We start from the raw sequence: 12,010 nt of genomic DNA on the forward strand, positions 1-12,010 counted from the left end.
ATTCCCCAGTGTACGCACTAAAGACCCCCCCACTCCTGTTCTACTGATAGGGAGCAGTGCATGCTGGGATGGGAGCTGTGGCCTTTAAGGGGTGACCCTCCAGATTGAAAGAGAAGAACCACATTTGGTTATAGATGTGGGCTGATTCTGTATATCAGGCCCCATCTGCCCTGCACTAAACCCATCACAGTGGGGTGGTCCCATCCCAGGCTAAAAAGCACCCAGAATCACTTATACAGAATTGCCAGTTAGTGTGCTATTATGATGGAGCCCCTCAGGAAGCCCCCCTACCCCTGAGAGGGCTGGGGTGGAGAATAGGCACAATGGGACATAAGCATCAGGCTGCAAACAGGGGCTGCTAACAGGGAGTTTCACAAGGGAGTTCTCCAGGTGAAGGAGGAGCAAATATAGCATCTGTGGGGTAAGTGACTGTGTGTAGTGTGTGTTTGTTTGTGTTTGAGGGTTACTTGCTGTGTGCTGAGCTTGTGTTTGTCAGTCTGTTTGTTTGTTTGGAGGACCGTGTGCTGTGGCTGGCAGTTGGAGGCCGCGAGCTTCAAAGGAAGGTTTGAAAGCTCGAAGCCTCTGGTAATTGGCTGAGCCTTAATCAGTGGGCGGGCCATTAACTCAGGCCAGGGCTTTATAAAGCCGTGCACAAGCGACCAGGGGCTGCTAATAGGGAGTGTCGCAAGGGAGTTTAGAAGGGGAGTGGGAGCCCCTTGTCGGCCCTAACCCCATCCCTGTAGTCCCCTTAAAACCTATAAACCAAACTACATTCCAAAACCTCCTTCTGTAAACCACCCTTTCATTAACTAGGAGACAATGCAGGCAGAAGCCCAGCAGCAGAGTGGGGGCTATCCAGTTTATTGTGCTGAGTGTTGCATGTATGATTACCTGCCCTGTGGGCAGGTGGCGTATGTGTGCAGTCGGTGCAAGGAGCTCCTGGCCCTCAGAGACCATGTACGGGCTTTGGAGGCCAGGGTGGCGGAACTGGAGGAGCTAAGAGAGGCAGAGAGGTATGTTGATGAGGCTTTCTGGGACACTGTAGAATTGTCCCACCTCCGCTCAGACAGCTCCTCTGCTGTTGAGGAGGAAGAACGGCCCAGGGAAGCAGAGCAGTCAATGGGAGCAGAGGGAAACCTTCCCGTAGTTGGGACCCTCCTTCCAGATGGTGCTGGGGTTGCCACTCGCACTGAGGTTGCCTTTCCGGGGGAGGGAACTCCAGTTTCTAGGAAAAGGCAGGTGTTAGTAATGGGAGATTTGAGTATTAGAAACGTAGATAGCTGGGTTTGTGATGACCGGGAGAACCGTATGGTGACTTGCCTGCCTGGTGCGAAGGTTGCAGATCTCTCGAGGCATCTAGACAGACTTATGTGTAGTGCTGGGGAGGAGCTGGTGGTCGTGGTACATGTAGGTACTAATGACATAGGGAAGGGTAGGAGAGATGTCCTGGAAGCCAAATTTAGGCTGCTGGGGAAGAGACTGAAATCCAGGACCTCTATGGTGGCATTCTCAGAAATGCTCCCAGTTCCACGCGCAGGGCCAGGTAGGCAGGCAGAGCTTCAGAGTCTCAACGCGTGGATGAGACAATGGTGTAGAGAGGAGGGGTTCACGTTCATTAGGAACTGGGGAAACTTCTGGGATGAGAGGAGCCTATACAGGAGAGATGGGCTCCACCTAAACCAAAGTGGAACCAGACTGCTGGCACTAAACATTAAAAAGGTTGTAGAGCAGTTTTTAAACTAGGAGATGGAGGAAAGCCGACTGCTGCAGAGGAGCGTGTGGATCAGACACAGACTTCTCTTAGGGGAGAGTCTGATGATAGAGAATCTCCAGGTTATAGTCAGGAGCAGAGGACTGAAGAGTATAATGTAAGGGCCGGATCAGATGATAAACAGTCACATAAAAAAGAATCTGGCACATCAGAAAAAGGCAGGCTAATAAACAGGGACAAGTTTTTAAAGTGCTTGTACACAAATGCCAGAAGTCTAAATAATAAGATGGGTGAACTAGAGTGCCTTGTGATAAAGGAGGATATTGATATAATAGGCATCACAGAAACCTGGTGGACTGAGCAATCAATGGGACACAATCATTCCGGGGTACAAAATATATCGGAAGGACAGAACAAGTCGTGCAGGGGGAGGAGTGGCACTATATGTGAAAGAAAGTGTAGATTCAAATGAAGTAAAAATCTTAAGCGAATCCACATATTCCATAGAATCTCTATGGATAGAAATTTCATGCTCTAGTAAAAATATAACATTGGGGATCTATTATCGACCACCTGACCAGGACAGTAATAGTGATGATGAAATGCTAAGGGAAATTAGAGAGGCTATCAAAATTCAGAACCCAATAATAGTGGGGGATTTCAATTATCCCCATATTGACTGGGAACATTTCACTTCAGGACGAAATGCAGAGATAAAATTTCTCGATACTTTAAATGACTGCTTCATGGAGCAGCTGGTACGGGAACCCACAAGGGGAGAGGCAACTCTAGATTTAATCCTGAGTGGAGCGCAGGAGCTGGTCCAAGAGGTAACTATAGCAGGACCGCTTGGAAATAGTGACCATAATACAATAGCATTCAACATCCCTGTGGTGGGAAGAACACCTCAACTGCCCAACACTGTGGCATTTAATTTCAAAAGGGGGAACTATACAAAAATGAGGGGGTTAGTTAGACAAAAGTTAAAAGGTACAGTGACTAAAGTGAAATCCCTGCAAGTTGCATGGGCCCTTTTTAAAGACACCATAATAGAGGGCCAACTTCAATGTATACCCCAAATTAAGAAAAACAGTAAAAGAACTAAAAAAGAGCCACCGTGGCTTAACAACCATGTAAAAGAAGCAGTGAGAGATAAAAAGACTTCCTTTAAAAAGTGGAAGTCAAATCCTAGTGAGGCAAATAGAAAGGAGCACAAACACTGCCAACTTAAGTGCAAGAGTGTAATAAGAAAAGCCAAAGAGGAGTTTGAAGAACGGCTAGCCAAAAACTCCAAAGGTAATAACAAAATGTTTTTTAAGTACATCAGAAGCAGGAAGCCTGCTAAACAACCAGTGGGGCCCCTTGACGATTGAAATACAAAAGGAGCGCTTAAAGACGATAAAGTCATTGTGGAGAAACTAAATGGATTCTTTGCTTCAGTCTTCACGGCTGAGGATGTTAGGGAGATTCCCAAACCTGAGCTGGCTTTTGTAGGTGACAAATCTGAGGAACTGTCACAGATTGAAGTGTCACTAGAGGAGGTTTTGGAATTAATCGATAAACTCAACATTAACAAGTCACCGAGACCAGATGGCATTCACCCAAGAGTTCTGAAAGAACTCAAATGTGAAGTTGCGGAACTATTAACTAAGGTTTGTAACCTGTCCTTTAAATCAGCATCGGTACCCAATGACTGGAAGTTAGCTAATGTAACGCCAATATTTAAAAAGGGCTCTAGAGGTGATCCTGGTAATTACAGACCGGTAAGTCTAACGTCGGTACCGAGCAAATTAGTCGAAACAATAGTTAAGAATAAAATTGTCAGACATATAGAAAAACATAAACTGTTGAGCAATAGTCAACATGGTTTCTGTAAAGGGAAATCGTGTCTTACTAATCTATTAGAGTTCTCTGAAGGGGTCAACAAACATGTGGACAAGGGGGATCCGGTGGACATAGTGTACTTAGATTTCCAGAAAGCCTTTGACAAGGTCCCTCACCAAAGGCTCTTACGTAAATTAAGCTGTTATGGGATAAAAGGGAAGGTCCTTTCATGGATTGAGAACTGGTTAAAAGACAGGGAACAAAGGGTAGGAATTAATGGTAAATTCTCAGAATGGAGAGGGGTAACTAGTGGTGTTCCCCAAGGGTCAGTCCTAGGACCAATCCTATTCAATTTATTCATAAATGATCTGGAGAAAGGGGTAAACAGTGAGGTGGCAAAGTTTGCAGATGATACTAAACTACTCAAGATAGTTAAGACCAAAGCAGATTGTGAAGAACTTCAAAAAGATCTCTCAAAACTAAGTGATTGGGCAACAAAATGGCAAATGAAATTTAATGTGGATAAATGTAAAGTAATGCACATTGGAAAAAATAACCCCAACTAGACATACAACATGATGGGGGCTAATTTAGCAACAACGAGTCAGGAAAAAGATCTTGGAGTCATCGTGGATAGTTCTCTAAAGATGTCCACGCAATGTGCAGAGGCGGTCAAAAAAGCAAACAGGATGTTAGGAATCATTAAAAAGGGGATAGAAAATAAGACTGAGAATATATTATTGCCCTTATATAAATCCATGGTACGCCCACATCTCGAATACTGTGTACAGATGTGGTCTCCTCACCTCAAAAAAGATATTCTAGCACTAGAAAAGGTTCAGAAAAGAGCAACTAAAATGATTAGGGGTTTAGAGAGGGTCCCATACGAGTAAAGATTAAAGAGGCTAGGACTCTTCAGCTTGGAAAAGAGAAGACTAAGGGGGGATATGATAGAGGTATATAAAATCATGAGTGATGTTGAGAAAGTGGATAAGGAAAAGTTATTTACTTATTCCCATAATACAAGAACTAGGGGTCACCAAATGAAATTAATAGGCAGCAGGTTTAAAACAAATAAAAGGAAGGTCTTCTTCACGCAGCGCACAGTCAACTTGTGGAACTCCTTACCTGAGGAGGTTGTGAAGGCTAGGACTATAACAATGTTTAAAAGGGGACTGGATAAATTCATGGTGGCTAAATCCATAAATGGCTATTAGCTAGGATGGGTAAGAATGGTGTCCCTAGCCTCTGTTCGTCAGAGGATGGAGATGGATGGCAGGAGAGAGATCATTTGATCATTGCCTGTTAGGTTCACTCCCTCTGGGGCACCTGGCATTGGCCACTGTCGGTAGACAGATACTGGGCTAGATGGACCTTTGGTCTGACCCGGTACGGCCATTCTTATGTTCTTATGGAGGGTCTAATCCTGCTTGCGAGCAGGTGGTATAACAACACCTGAGCCATCACAGGAATGCCAATCCTAAGCATTTAAAATCAAAAGTCAGGCCTCCAAAAATCATGAGCCCAATTGAACCAGGGTGCTGGAACAATTTTTATAGCGGATACCATGGAAATTATGTATTTGGTGTTTGTTATTAGTACTTCAAGCCAGCAGGTGTGTGACAGCACCCCCAGCACTCCTAGTTTCAGCACCACTGGGCTGAACATAAAATAAGATTTAATTTCATTTTATTTACCTTCTGGTTTTGGAGCCTTTAGTGTGCACTAACTTCATGTTTTCAAGCTTATCTCTGTGCCCATGAGGGCTAAAAACTTACTGGAGAAAAAAAAGGAAAGAAAGCTGAGAGGCTCATGTAATCACATGACTCCCACAGCTGGAGTTTTAAGAAAAACACCAAATATCTCAAAACTCGTGATAAAATCTCGCAATTCCGCTCCCACTAAATTATGGGTTCATTTTTATCATTTTCTCTAGGATCACTTTAGTGTCATAAGGACACTAAAGCAGGGGCAGGCAACCTATGGCACGGGTGCCGAAGTCGGCACGCAAGCTGATTTTCAGTGGCACTCACACTGCCTGGGTCCTGGCCACTGGTCCAGGGGGCTCTGCATTTTAATTTAATTTTAAATGAAGCTTCTTAAACATTTTAAAAGCCTTATTTACTTTACATACAACAATAGTGTAAGCAGAGTCAGGATGAGCTCTACCCTGACATCTGGTGGTGAATTATGGCGAGTGCGGAACAGAATTTCAGGGGCTGATTGTGTTTGCATAGGCTCACCCACCACACCTAGCATAGACCACGGCAGCCTAAAATGGTTACTTTGACATCTGTGGGATCCCCAATTTCTTTGTTATTGGGGCAGGAGGAATAAAGTGTTGTCACCCTGATTATGTGAATGAGGAACTATGAAACTGCTTTATGACAGAGAGTTTCACCATCAATTAAGTAGCACTCGCTAGACAAAGGACATGGGTGCCAAAACCTAGTGAATTGAGAGAGGTTGTGTGTATGTGTGCCTGCCCACCTGCCCCCTTTTGAGGGCCTGGCATACTAATTGCACCTCCTTCTCTCTCCCCCCCCCCCTCCACTGTTGAATAGCAGAACTAATTTTGATTCTATTAGGAACCTAGCTAGAGGCTGCTGAGCTGAATTCACTTTGGACTGATGGTGCACCAGCACTGGGGCTCCCCTACTATAAGCTGAAATCACCAAAAGAGCTGAGATCACTGAGTGCTGTGTTAACTAGTGGGGGAGGATAAGGTTTTGCTGGAAAATCGTCCTACAATGATGAGCAGGGAAACAGTTAACAATATTGACATTAAAAACTATCATCTTTAGGCTGAGGCGAACAGGAAAGTTCACTTCTATCAGTGCTCTTGTTTCAGACTGATTGCAAGTTCATGCAGACATCACTGTTTTTGTTAATTCAGGTCATGCTTTCAAGGTTTTTCTCCACAGTCATAATGGCTACAAGCATAATTGTTTTTAAATGAAAACTTAGGGCCCAGAGCACAATTCTACAGAAAGAGATATAATGTGATCTAGGGTATTGTATATTCACATTGGCCTCAGGACTACTGCGTTCTCTTTCTGATTCTGCTGCTGACTCATTGTGTGTGACCCTAAGCCAAATCACTTTCATTGTCTGTGGCATCACTGTTCCCATATGTAAATGGGGAATAATAATACTGATCCACCCATATCAAGAGGAATTCCAGTGTATCAGATTATCACCACAACCTGGTGACATTTTCATAGAGGAGTGCAGGCATGTATTTACCTAGTTTTATACATCCGAGGCCTCATTTCCATCTCTTGCCAGTTTTATACCAGAGCAGCAAGTGGAGTTACTCTTGCTTGACACCAAAGGGTGAGTTGAATGTAGACACCTCTTTCAAACACAGTATCACACATGCCATGTTACTTGATCCCTCTGATCTGGGCAATAGTATCTTAGGATATGATATATAACAATAACACTGCTGTGATTACAGAATGAAGAGTTTCTTTACAACAAGGGCTATACATTTACTTTCAATGAAAGCTGGGGATCTGTAGGAAATGACACCCTCTGCAGGGAATCCTAAAGGAGGCCGAAACAAGCAGAATTGGATTTTTCCTGCCTGTGAATTCCACTCCCCCTGCTAATAACTCTCACTTTCCTGCATTACATCTTGTTTTGTGGTCAGTAAAACAAAAAGACATTAACTGTTCTCTTGAAACCCCAGATAATTACAATTCCAACTGCCTGATTCTCCCTGTTGTGGACTCTGAAAGGAATTCCTCTCTGCACCAGTCCTGAATCCAGCACAGAAACTATGCCTGGTGGCCTATGCCTCCTCTGTCCCAGGACCGCAGGCGACAACTGGATCAGGACCTGGGGGGCAGATTAGAGCAGACTTGAGGACTGTCCAAACTTATGTTTTAGCTGCAAAGGTCCTCATGCTGTTGGGTCACTGTAGAATAGCTAGGGCAGAGGAACATCCTGGCCATGCCCTCTCTTTCCTCCACACAGCCCCTTGGAAGGAACCCTGGTGGACCAGTCTGTAATCCACTCTGGTCCCACGGCCTGCTGGGGATATTAGCTGGTGGCTCCTTCATAAAGACATGTACCTGCTGTGGTTCATGAATTCCTCTTACACCAGTCCCTTTTGAGATGCATGGGAGACCCTGGTGCACATATAAGTAGGGTGCATCAGGTTGCAGCCCCTCTTTTGGCTCCTCCAGAATCTCTTATTGAGGATCTGGCTGCACTTCTCCCTGCATCTCCTGATCCACTCACACTCCAACCGTGGCCCCACCAACTTGCAAGACTTCCTCGTCAACCTCCTCCTGGCACTGACCAAGATGGCCATTCATCTCAATGGGAGGAGGAAGCTGGATTGGGGGTTGGTGCTCTGCGACTGTGGGGCCTACTTCTGCTCCCTTGTCCAGTTATATGTCCAGGCAGAGTTCCTCTGGGCAGTGGCCACTGACTCCCTGGATGCCTTTGAGGAGCAGTGGGCGATGTTGGGGGTTCTCTGCTCAATATCCCGCATTGGATCCCTGATTCCTTACTTCTGGCCTCACTCCTGCACCTGTTTCTTTCATTTGTTGTCCCCCGTATTCAAGTGAGGCCTGGGTCAGTGGTTCCTCCCCGTCAATTGATGGGGAGGGCCTTTAGTTTTGGGCAGGCTTACAAGGCTCAGACTCAGCCATCACACACTCAGCAGTTGCAGTGATAATCATCCTTGATCTGTTCCCAAGCACTACCAGCCAATGGGGAAGACAGCAGCCCACCTGGCCTCCACCTCAGTCCCTGTGTATGCACTGTGAGGAAATTAATGCATTAGTAGCCAGATTAATACCATGCCAAGCAGCCAGCTAGCACATGCTTACTCCTGTAACCCTTCTGCCAGGTGAAGTCAGTAGCAACAAGAGCTGGGTACAATATCTAGGGATTCCTCTTAACAATATAAAACAGAACCAGCTCAAGCCTCCACCCAGTAATCTGGGGAAATTAAACACTGGCCCATGGTGCCTCTAAGAGGCAATACTTTTCCACTCACAAGTCTGTGTATAGCAAAGAAGAGGTTTAATAAAAAGGGGAAAGGAACCCAGCATTAATTTGGGAAAACACCAAAGCCACATTTCGAAAGCATATGACCATGAGCAAACACCCAACCCAGAGTATGCTGGGCAGTGTCCTATGCCTCAGTTTCTCACTTTGTGGTGTGAAAGTCCGCCAACAAATGTTCCTTTAATACGCCACTCCCCTCTCCCTCTACTGCCCCCCACTCACAGTTGCTGTCCTTGGTCAGCGAAGACCCAGAGTTCAGAGGTGCATTCACATGAGTTCACCTCCCGCCCCGGGAGGAAAAGCATGGAGCAGTACTTCAGCCGCTGCACTGCCACTGCAACGGGCTGCTGTTCTCTTCGCCTTCGCTGCTGCCGCCATGGGCTGCTGTGCCATCAGTCGCTGCACCGTCGTTCACTCGACTGCTGCCGTCCCATTGTCGCGTCCCGCTGCCGCTGTGCTCTGCTATGGCTGTCTCTCTGCTGCAACGTCGAGTCCTGAGGTTCCACCACTTAACCCAGCTCTCCGTGATGTCAGAGAGTAGTGGGGAACCTAATGGTTAGTGCAGATGGTGCCGTCTCTTACACTGCAGCACTGCCCCACAGCAGATCTAAGGCTCAGCAGCTGGCTAATCAGTGATTTCAGCTCTCGTGATCACTGAACGAAAAGATGATGCTCAATTGAGCCTAATCAGTCTAAATGGTGGAAAGAGAAGGGTCAAATTCTGCCTAGGACTCCTTAGGCAAAACCCACACCACCAAGTAGGAACACCTCTCTCTCTCCTCCCACTTTCACTGGGATTTGGCATCCCTACACCCTGCGTAGCAAGGGAGGGTCAGATTGGCTAAGGACCGTTCTGCTGTCCTTCGCTCATACAATCAGGATAACAACACTAAAGTGATTTGTAATCCAACACCATCCAAAATTGATCACCAAAATTCAGCTCCCTCTGCTGAATACTGAGGCAGAGTAGGTGTGTTTATGCAAATATGGTCTGTTCCTGAAGTCTTTTCCCCCAGCTCATCACTAGATGTCAGGGGAGAGCTCATTCAGACCCTGCTTACACTCCTATGCATATTATTATGGGTTGTGTTAGAGCTTCAACAAGCTCTAACACAGAGTGGGCAAACTACGGGCCCGTGGGACCATCCTGCCCGGCCCCTGAGCTCACGGCCGGGGAGACTGGCCCCCCTCCCCTGCAGCCATGCTGCCATGCGAGCAGCGCTCTGGGCGGCAGGGTTGTGCCCTCCTGCAGCCAGACATGCTGCTCTGAGCGGCATGGTAAGGGGGCTGGGCTGGGGGATTGGAAAAGGGTAGATGTTGGGGGCGGGTGTTGGATAAGCATGGGAGTCCTGGGGGGGTTATGTCAGAAGGTGGGGGGTGTGCATGGGGGACAGGGAACGGGGGGGGTGGATAGGCGTGGGGTCCCGGGGGGCTTGTCAGGGGGTGGGGATGTGGATATGGGTCAGGGGGGCAGTCAGGGGACTGGGCGCAAGGGGTTGGATAGGGGGTGGGGGCCAGGCTGTTTGGGGAGGCACAGCCTTCCCTACCCGGCCCTCCATACAGTTTTGCAACCCCAATGTGGCCCTCAAGCCAAAAAGTTTGCCCACCCCTGCTCTAACAGCTTCCTCCCATTTAGGTGTAACAGCTCCCTCTCATTTAGGATAAGCAACTGAGCACCTTTATGGCAGCACCTCGCTGAAACAATGGGAACACCACTCAAACCTGACCTTAGCCACATGTAGCTTCTGAGTAGAAGCTGAACCACGTGGACCAAGTGGTTTCCCTGGGGACTGACAGAGTAAATTCAGGGACTGGGGCACTGACTGATGGAGCTTGTGAGTCTATGTGTGAGAGCAGCAGTGAGAAACACAAGCGAGAAGCTGAGAAAGCAGCAGCATAAAGCTAAGGATACAGTCACAGGAGAACTGGTAACATGACCCTGAAAAAAAGTTGAGAGAGCACTTTTGGGCTAAGTGCTAGCTGGAAAGGGGCTTGGAACTGTGAGCTAAGAAACTGTCTCCTGTTATTTGAGTCCTTGTGTTTAAAAACAAAACAAAAAACCCCCAACCAAAACAGGCTTTTGTACATTCTTTGTAAATAAACATCAAAGAAATACCAGACTCATCATCCATTTCTGCTCCTAAATGTACCCCAGAGGACCCCAAAAACTGGCTAACTGTTTGGATCAAAAAGGGGTAACACTGTACTGTTTGAGTCACCTGGACCCTTTGCCCCAAGCTTCCATTAAACCAGAAACAAGATCCATTTTTCCCCCAGCCATTTTCGCTTTAATGACTGAACCAGAATCCCTCTCCACATATCCCCCAAATAGTGAGGAAGTTTGGATTTGGGAGCTGCAGCTGGGTCAGAACTTCATGGCTCCACCCCAGACCAAACCGCTGAGCCGGTCATCATTTCCCACTGTGAATGCTGCTTTAGAAACTTGTGATGTCTGGAAAGAAAAGTTAACTTGACTGCTTAAAAAAAAATTTAACGGGCTCCACTGAAGTGTGCTAGGGAGATGGCAGGCATTTTAAAAGCGCCTGAGCTCAGCTGCAGTGGCATGGGGGGGGGGGGGGGAGAGAGAAACAATGCTAGAATGGCTATTTAAGCACCAGGCACAGGGCTATCTTCACAGCCAAAGGTCTGTCTTTCTCATTTTCATGCAGCTGCCTGAGAAATTAAATGCTTGTGTGTGTCTAGCTATCTATAAAATGCAGAGCTTCAGCAGAGCCTGAAATTAAGTTTGTACAAGGGACTGTGGATGTCCCAGGGGGGGCTTCACCGTCCCTCTCCCTCCAAGTGTAATTTCACCTCAAACTTGACATGAGAATGAGAAAAGTACCTCACACCATTTAATGAAATTCATTCTTTTTCACTTTCTCTCTCTTTCTCCCCCATGGGACCTATACCAGGCCTTGTTCCCCGTGAAAAGCAGCACAGCGGTTGTCTGCCTTAATCCCAGGGGTGCCTAATTAATGCAGAGCCCAGGTCTGGCTCCTTAGTTAGAGGCGAGGTGGTAACTATCTCCGTTAGAGGTGTGTTCTCAGGGGATGGCCCTTGTTGCCATGCTGTGATGAGAAGGGGGTTCTGTCCGTTGGCTTTTATGAGTGAGCTATGTACTTGAGGACTTCAAAAAAAAAAAAACTACCCCAGGAGGATTGCCTGTGTCTGCTTTGCTTTGCTGATCCACACAGGTGGTCGTTAGCAGTGGAGGCTGAGTTCTGTTGGGAAAGCATAGGAGGGCCATTGGTGTAGTGAGATGCAAATGGCACTGCCAGTGAGGGCAGCTGGACTCGGGGGGGGGTGGGCAGCTGATGCTCCCCTATAGGGATAGTGTCAGGGAGAGTGGAAGGCAGCTTTAATCCCTTCACTGTAAAAGCCCTCAGCTGCCTGACCCATGCAGTGCAATCCTCCTTTGGGGATCTTGTTTGTGGGCTGCATGGTCCG

This window comes from Mauremys mutica, chromosome 1, assembly GCF_020497125.1.
Source record: "Mauremys mutica isolate MM-2020 ecotype Southern chromosome 1, ASM2049712v1, whole genome shotgun sequence".
In the NCBI taxonomy this organism is placed as follows: domain Eukaryota; kingdom Metazoa; phylum Chordata; order Testudines; family Geoemydidae; genus Mauremys; species Mauremys mutica.